At 52.0% G+C, this 8,864-nt stretch overlaps 1 long non-coding RNA gene across 1 annotated transcript; it reads left to right on the forward strand.

Moving 5' to 3' along the window:
- The first annotated feature begins 1,406 nt into the window (after positions 1 to 1,406).
- LOC138068767 (uncharacterized) lies at positions 1,407 to 8,725 on the forward strand. Its single transcript, XR_011143522.1, has 3 exons — positions 1,407 to 1,498; positions 3,399 to 3,565; positions 5,998 to 8,725. It is a non-coding gene; the product is annotated as an uncharacterized lncRNA (long non-coding RNA).
- The last annotated feature ends 139 nt before the right edge of the window (positions 8,726 to 8,864 follow it).

The following is an 8,864-nucleotide window of genomic DNA, read 5'->3' on the forward strand; positions in this document are numbered from 1 at the left end:
CCCCTCATGATCCTCCTGCCCCATCACCATCCTCCTGCCCCACCACAGCCCTCCTGCCCCCTCACAATCCTCCTGCCCCGCCACAGCCCTCCTGCCCCCTCACGATCCTCCTGCCCCACCACAGCCCTCCTGCCCCATCACCATCCTCCTGCCCCACCACAGCCCTCCCGCCCCCTCACCCTCCTCCTGCCCCACCACAGCCCTCCCGCCCCCTCACGATCCTCCTGCCCCACCACAGCCCTCCTGCCCCATCACAATCCTCCTGCCCCACCACAGCCCTCCTGCCCCATCACCATCCTCCTGCCCCACCACAGCCCTCCCGCCCCCTCACCCTCCTCCTGCCCCACCACAGCCCTCCCGCCCCCTCACGATCCTCCTGCCCCACCACAGCCCTCCTGCCCCATCACCATCCTCCTGCCCCACCACAGCCCTCCTGCCCCATCACCATCCTCCTGCCCCACCACAGCCCTCCTCCGCCATCACCATCCTCCTGCCCCCTCATGATCCTCCTGCCCCATCACCATCCTCCTGCCCCACCACAGCCCTCCTGCCCCACCACAGCCCTCCCGCCCCCTCACAATCCTCCTGCCCCACCACAGCCCTCCCGCCCCCTCACGATCCTCCTGCCCCACCACAGCCCTCCTGCCCCATCACAATCCTCCTGCCCCGCCACAGCCCTCCTGCCCCCTCATGATCCTACTGCCCCACCACAGCCCTACTGCCCCATCACGATCCTCCTGCTCCACCACAGCCCTCCTGCCCCATCACCATCCTCCTGCCCCCTCATGATCCTCCTGCCCCACCACAGCCCTCCTGCCCCCTCACGATCCTCCTGCCCCACCACAGCCCTCCTGCCCCCTCACGATCCTCCTGCCCCACCACAGCCCTCCTGCCCCATCACCATCCTCCTGCCCCGCCACAGCCCTACTGCCCCATCACGATCCTCCTGCCCCGCCACAGCCCTCCTGCCCCCTCACGATCCTACTGCCCCACCACAGCCCTACTGCCCCATCACGATCCTCCTGCCCCACCACAGCCCTCCTGCCCCATCACCCTCCTCCTGCCCCACCACAGCCCTCCTGCCCCACCACAGCCCTCCCGCCCCCTCACGATCCTACTGCCCCACCACAGCCTTCCTGCCCCATCACGATCCTCCTGCCCCACCACAGCCCTCCTGCCCCCGCCGCCGGCTGCAGCGAGCCGCGGCCGGCCCGAGCCCAGGTCTCCCGGCCCCGCGGGGACAGCGGCACCCGGCCCGGGTCCCGGCCGCAGCCCCGGCCGCTCCGCGCCGCCGGGCCGGGCCGGGCAGGGCAGGGCCGAGCTGGGCCGGGCCGGGCTGTGCCGCGCTCGGCGCCCGGCGGCCGCCCCGCCCCGCCCCGCCCCGCCCGGCCGGGCGGCGCCTGCCCGCCGCCCCCGCTCCCAGCAGCCCTTGCAGCCGCCTACAATGAAATTTGCGAAGTTTTTTCGGTTTCGGCGCCATTTTCGAGTGGACTCGGAGGTGAGGAGGGAGGGCGGGCAGGGCGGCGGGGCCGGGGCGCCGCGGGGGGCCGCCCTCCTTCCCCCCCCCACCCCCGGCGCCCACCGCCCCCGCAGGCGGGCCTCGGTGCGGGGCGGCGGCGCGGCCCGACCGGACCGGACCGGACCGCGGCGGCGGCAGCGGCGGGGCGGGGGCGGCCCCTCGGCGGGGGCCGGAGCGCGCTGCCCGCCCGGGCGCTGGCGGCGGTGGCGGGGAGTGGGGGGCAGGCCCGGCCCCCCCCCCGCCCTCCTTGCCCACGCCGAGGAGGGCGGAGCAGCAGGGAGCGGGAAAAAAAAAAAACGAGGAGTGGCAAAATTACAAAAAAAAAAAAAAAAACCCAAAAAGGAGGTGGGGGGGGCTGCAAAAAGGAAAACTTTTTTAGGCGGGGGGGGGGGCGGCAAGCGCGGTAATAAACAACCGCTGCCCCGTGCGGCCCCCCCCCTCCCCCGCCCGCCCTCGCGCGGCGGGAGCCGCCCCCGCGGCACAAAGGCCGCCCCGGGCCGGGGTGGGGGGACGGCGGAGGAACGGGGGGGTGGGGGGGGTGCCGGTGCCCGCGGCCGCGGTGCCGCCGCGCGGGGCAGCGGCTGCTGCGCGGCGCCGTGACGCAGCTGGGAAGTGACAGCGGGGGGCGGGGCGGGGGCCCCCCGCGGCCGGACCGTTAGGGCGGGAGCGGCGCGAGGCCTCCGCGCGCGCGGCCGCCGCCTGCGCCGCCGCCCGGCCCGGCCCGGCCCCCACGTGCGCGGGCCGCGCAGCCCCGCGCGCCCTGACAGGCGGCGGCTCCCGCCGCCTTTTTTACTTTTTCTCCGCTCTTTTTTTTTTGTTGTTTTTTTTTCCTTTTTTTTTCGTATTTTGAGTTTGAGGGGGTTTTTTTCCCCCCCCCGCGGAAAGCGGCTCGCCCTCCCCCGCGGCCGCGCACCCCGGCGCCCCGCTTGGCGCGGCCGTTCCTGCCGTCCGCAGGTGCGTTTCGCTGTTGTTGTTGTTGTGGTGGTGTTGGGTTCCCCCCCCCCCCACCCTTTCGTTCGGGTCTTATTTATTTACTTATTTTTAAACCAGAACTTTTTAATGAACGTTTTCTGCCGGCCCCGAGCGGTTTGCGCGGCCGGCCCGCGCGCCCCGCTGGCAGGCGGCACGGGCCGTGGCGCGGGTGTAATACCCTCTCACGCGGGATTTTGCTATATCAAAATATATTTTAAATAAGTATAAACGCAGAACAATTTGGCGAGCTAATTTAAAGTAATTAAAAAAAAATCGGCGCCCGATTTTTTTTTTTCCCCCTTCGCTCGTTACTTGCTTTGTACAGGAAATTTGAATATCCTGGCAAACGCCAGCTTCCAAGCGACGCTTTCCTTCGGTGAATTAGTCCCGGTTGCTGATCCGCTGTGATGAGAGCGACATGCGGGGGGGTTTCTTTTTTCTTTCTTTTTTTCTTCTTCTTTTTAATTTGTTCCAAATCCATCATTTTTAGCAGAAGTACCTCAGGTACATAAACGCAATTTTTTTCGTTTAAGAAAATCAGCTTTCTAAAACATTAAATGTTTGGGGGGGGTTGCCCTCTTCTGTTCTGCGGGTACGTAGGTAGGTGAGCGAACATCTGCCGAGTTTCATCATCTGCTCTGAAGAAATGAAAAGAAGTTACCATCGACTGTGAAAGTCTGTATTTAGTTAATCCACTTTGGTGGGAAATACAGTAAAACTGAACTGCTAATGCAATAAACGTTTATGAAATACAAGAGGGAAGCTTTAGGTTAATGCTTCAGGCGAACTGACCCAAATATATATATATATTTTTTTTTAAATAGCGTGTGCTTGTTATGTTTTGAATTAATGTTCATCTGACCAAACAAATTTGTTTTTTTCTGTTCTTAACAAATAAACTTTATAGGATTTGGGCTTCCGGATCTGTCCCTTGTTGTTTAAAACTGGATGAGACGACAATGCAAAAAATGGAAGTAACAAGGAGCATCATACTTTTCTTCTGTTCGGCAGTGTTGAGAAAAAACTGTGGATCCTGGAATTTTACTGTGGATTTTACTGGTTTTCTGGAGTACTGTAAGTCGAAGTCTTATCTTGCAGGCCTTTGCAAGCAGAAGTAGCTCGGTCTCATGTTAATAGACCCATCTTGATAAATACAATCAAACTAGTAAGGATGTTTAAATCAAAATTGAGTAAAATTAATGAATAATTTTGTACGTTATTTGAATTCGCCCTTTGTAGTAGCAGTTTGGTTTCGGGTGTCCTGTGCCATGTAAAGGCATGTTAAAGTTATGTGATTCAACATGCAGAAGATACACTGTGCTTAAAATTTAAATGTAACTCTAATGTGCTTTTATTTGTCTAAAATGCATACTACTCCTCTAATCTTCTTCTAAATAGGTTAGTGAGGAAAGAATATTTTAAATGAAGTGTATGAGAAATTATCCACTCTCGCACAACTCTGACATACGAGCGTATGTTAAATTATATTTTATGGATTTATTTTCTGCCACCTGGGAAGAAGTCTTAACTGCATAAATGTGTGTAACAGCGATTTTTGTGTGACATCTGCGCACGGAGGAGATGCGCTGTAGGTGCTTGTGCAAACGAAAGTAACTTTGCTGTGTGCAGTTCCCACATCTGACTGTTAGTGCTGTTTAGTAGTCATTTCTCTGGACACCGCCTTAGCTCAACTTCGACAGACTTGTAGGTCGAGTCGTATCGGAAATGTAATAGCTGGAAACATTTGGTGGTTGTCGATCAAACATCGGGTCTGATTTGAGCTATTAGCCACATCTGTAAATATTAATACGTGACTTTTGTTTAAATTTTGTTGTTCAAACGAAGGCAGAAATGAAAGTGGTGTGATTTCCCCCCCCCCCCCCGACCCAATGAAATACAAAGTATTTCAGTGGGTGCTACTCACCCCTTTGCTTTTGTTTTGTTGCTATAATTTTAAGTGTCTCACTAATGTCTGGGACTTTCGACTGTAATGAGATAATTTATTTTAGTCTTTTTGTAAAGTAAATGCCACTTTTATTTTTTATTATTCTTTCAAATGAGAGCAATGACTTCAGGATTTGTTTGTACATTTCTCTTAAACGTTTTGATAGCAGTTTTTTTTCCTGTGCCTAAATATATAGGAAATGCTTAATACTTATTTGTCTTTGAGCTTACCTAGCACTGAAGTGGAGAGTGTGCAAGTCAGTGAAGGCTGTGTATGCAAATTTGTCTTGTCATGGGCTCGTATATTTATTTCCTTTCCTTTCCCATGGTGCTCTTTCTCACTTTTTTTCTTTTTTTTTTCCTGGTTATAGTGACAGTAAAGAGGGACTAAGTTGCATTTTAAGGGAACCCTCTATTTCGGGGTGAATTTGTCTGTTGAGGGGCATAGTTTTCTTCTTAATTGCCCAATATACTTTGGCAAGCAGAAGTTGCATTGTTCTGTGCAATGGATTTTTGCACGTTCAAATTCCCCAGTTACTTAGAAGATTTAATTGAACCTCGGTAGGTGTCTGGCTTGTGTATGTGACAGGTAGAAGTCTTAATTTCTAGAAAAAAATTGTGTGTAAACAGCAAGCATGGAGCCCTCATTGCTCATGGCAGAGGAGGAAATACGCACGTCACTCACCTGTGGCGCTCGCTTCTCGTCCGTAAGGTGGGAGCGAGGGGCACGTTTGGGAAGCTCAGGTTTTATGGAATATATTGACACCTTTGCACTCGAGTAGAGCTCTTGAGGCTGCCCAGAGCATGAGCGGGGTGTAGTTCCCGGGCAGTGGGTGCTGCCAGAGATGCCCCTCAAAAATCACTACCCTAAATACTCTGAATTTTACTCATTTGTCTGGGGGGCGGTTTATCTTCCAAAGCAACACGAGTAATGTATTTCCTTTCCCTCTGGGCCATTGATCTGCTGGATCAACAGGTCCCTCTTGCTGTTTGAACTCCTTTGGGGAAGGAGGGTGCGGGGGGGGGGGGGGGGTTGCTGCTCGTCGAGCTGTTGTGCAGTGGCTCTTTCTGCACGTTGTGCTTGGGACCCCACTCGCCTGCGGAGCTGCTGCTGCTTTCGGTGCTGCTTCTGCACGGGGTCCGGTCAGTGCTGTGTCAACTCCCCAGTGCCGCAGACCACGGGGGCTCCCAGTGCCGTTTGTAAGGAACGTGCTGCTGGCAGTCAGCTCGCTCTGGGGGTGCCACTGGGCCTGGCTAAAGTAGCTGGGAGAACAGGGAGAGGGACGCAACTGCTGCGTAAGTACTTTGTGGTCCGGCCTATCTGTGGGGTGAAAGTCTGTTTTTGTTTTTATATTTATTTGTTTGTTTATTTATTTTCTCCCCACCCCATCCTGTTCAGAAAGGTTTGTGCCCCTCAGAGCCTTGTGTGTTATCTTTGTTCTTTGCGTGCAGCCAGGCCTGGGGAGAAGACGCTCTGTGGCTGTGCTGCAGCACAGGTCACCCCTCTGCAGCACGGTGCCTGTTGGAGCGCTTCGTAAACTCTTCTTTGTGTTGTCTTCTAGTTCCTGTTGAAACAGAGATTGCCCTGTGTCAAGCAAGAATCATGTGCAGGAGGAGCTGATGTTTCTTTGCGCTCAGTCAAAGGTGAGTTGGGAAGGTAAGTTTGTGTGCCTGACTCGCTTTGAACTGCTTGTAGCATCTCTGTCCCCCGTGCTCTGGTAAATGCAAAGCCCTCTGAAGTGCTTGTCCTCTTTGGGCACTGCAGTTGACACCTAGAGGAGGCAGAGATAAAACTCTCGGATCATTCTTTTTGGTTAACATCTTTCTGATTTAATACTGAGAATCCAAAACACAAACTAAATTTTAAAAATCCTGAAAGAGACTAAAGTGTGAAATGGGATGGTTCAAACATGTAGCGATATTGCTTAAAATGATTACGCTGTCATAGCATAAATTCACATATTTTCTCAGATCTGTATTTTAGGGCCTGTTTTGAATTACCCTTTGCCCAGTACTCAGGGTGAATGTTGGTTTTCTTTCTGTGCCGGAAAAAAGGTTAGTGGATGTGTATTGAACCCTCACTTTGGAAAGTCACACTTGTTTAGGAGAGAGCTCTTGCCCCCCATGTCGAACGAGACTAAAGACTGATTATATATAAACACTCATTAAAACATGAACCTCAAAGACAATCAGAATGGATTCTAGAACTAAGCTTGTTTGCTTTTTTTTTCTTTTAAGTCACTTGAAAAGATGAAAGAAATAAGACTACACAGGTACAGTCAAAACATTGTCACAGAAACAAAATGGGTAAAATTATTTGGGGACTTGTTTTGGCTTATACAGGTTTAACTTCCTCTTTGTACTTATTTGTTTCTTTGCAGTGAGTAGCAATTGCTCTCTAGAGAGCTGGAGCTAGTGCTATCAGTATTGAGGACACTAAAGTGGAGAAAAAATAGTGCTTTTTTGTTGGCAAATATTTAATTTAAAAAATTGCAATAATTTGGCACGGGTCATAAGAGCTTTTGAAATTCCTATTTTTCAGTTTGCTAAAAAGGCAGGGACTAGGAGGTGGACATACTGCAACTGAGATAACCAGTGTGTTCAGAGACAGCACAAGCATTTGAACTAATAGCACCATTTCTGACATTGTTCAGTTTTTTTGTGATGCTGCTTTTTAAGAAAATGAATTGAAGGAAGTTGTCACATAATGGGGGGGGGGGGGTCAAAAGGAAACACAAAAATGTCAGGCTATCTGCTTCTGTACTGGTACTCACATGCTGACGTGTAACCACCTCTAGTGGCTCTGCACTTGAAAGTTACGGCTTTGTTTGTGCTCTTTTCTGCCCTGCACAGTCATTTTCTTCTCCTCTGGTATGGGCAAGGGAGGCAGTGAAGTACCAGGGTATTTTCTATTTCTGGAAACTTGAGTTTTGTCATTCAAATAGGCAACGAGCATGATCTAGTCTTTAAAACAAAAGTTTGGGGGTTTGATTTTTTCGGATTTTTTTTAAGATGTCTCAAAAGTCAAAATCATCCAAATGAAAAATAATTTTAGGAAAGCATAAAACAGTTTTGCACTGTAGGAATTTGGACTTAAATACTAACAGGGCTGCTACTGGAAAATCCCTGGTGTTGAGCAGCCCCGAAGAGGGAAGTACAAGGCAGCGTTTCCCAGGAGACTATTTGGAAGGGCCAGAAAGGTCTGTGGGATCTTTACAGTAGATCAGCACATCTGCTAGATCTGAAAGTGTAGGTTTGCCATATATTTTGGGGCTTGGAAGAATGGTTTGTTTCTGATTTTGTTTCTGAAACTGGTTCCTTTACTCTGTGTAACTGCTTGTTCTTTTATAGTTACAGACTTTCCAATAGCACCCATGAAGAAAAAATGTCCAGTGGTGGTAATGCATGCACGTTACATGTCTTCATTGTAGAGTGTTCTTCAGTACCTTATATCACGGTTTTAAAAAACAAAAAACAAAACAAAAAAAACAAAATACCATTTGGAATGTCAACATTCAGTGGGCTTTGAGGAGATGTAGCAGCACATCATGGTTTGTAGGGACAAGGAGATACAGACCATTCTGGGCTGCCTCATTACCTCAAGGATAAGACAAGAAAGTGAGCTTCTGGTTATCATAGATGTGGAAGCTAACACATTCCCATGTATGTCTTTAGTTCAGTTGAACAGGTACGTGTAGATAAGTTTTCTCGGTGCTTATATCTGTGCACTTTCTTTGCAACTGCAAATATATACTGTATGAGTTTGTGCTTGTGTGTGTCTGAACCGGGCTGGGCCTGCAGGCAGGAAGGACTTTCAGCTCCTTTTTGTTGTTTTCCAACACGGGCATGGCTTGGTCTTGGCTGGAGCACAGTGCCTTCAGCTGGCTTGTTACCCCTCACATATTGTTTGAGGTAACGCTCCTGCTGTCCGTCGTTTCCCCGGCAGAGGGTTTGCCAGGTACTGTGTTACCCTGTGTGCAGGGGGGTCTGGAGGCCGTGGAGAGGCGCTAGGATGGAAAGCTGTCAGCAGTGCTCTAGCAGCACGTAAATACTGGAGTTTGGGATTGCCTGTTGCTCTCCAGTATTGCATTGCTGCTTTAGTGAGGCTGGAAATCAGTCCCTGCCGTAGAAGCCAGGGCTGCGGCTCGGGGGGCGCCTGGGGGCCGCACACCTTGCTCGGCGCAGGGCCCAGGACCTTGCCTGCTGCTGGTCGGGCCCCGGGGCTCCCTTCTCCCTGCACAAATAAACCACTGCGGAGGCAGCAAGCAACGAGGGCTCGGTGTCGTTCATGGGGATGGGATTTGGGGGGGGGGCTGCACCCTGGCGCTGCCAGGCTGGGGGCACTGCTGTGGGCCTGAGTCCTGAGTGAGGGGTGCAGGGCAATGGGGGGCTGGTGCCTGAGTCTTGAGTGAGGGGTGCAGGGCAATGG

The sequence above is a fragment of the Struthio camelus genome, chromosome 11 (genome assembly GCF_040807025.1).
Source record: "Struthio camelus isolate bStrCam1 chromosome 11, bStrCam1.hap1, whole genome shotgun sequence".
Lineage (NCBI taxonomy): Eukaryota > Metazoa > Chordata > Aves > Struthioniformes > Struthionidae > Struthio > Struthio camelus.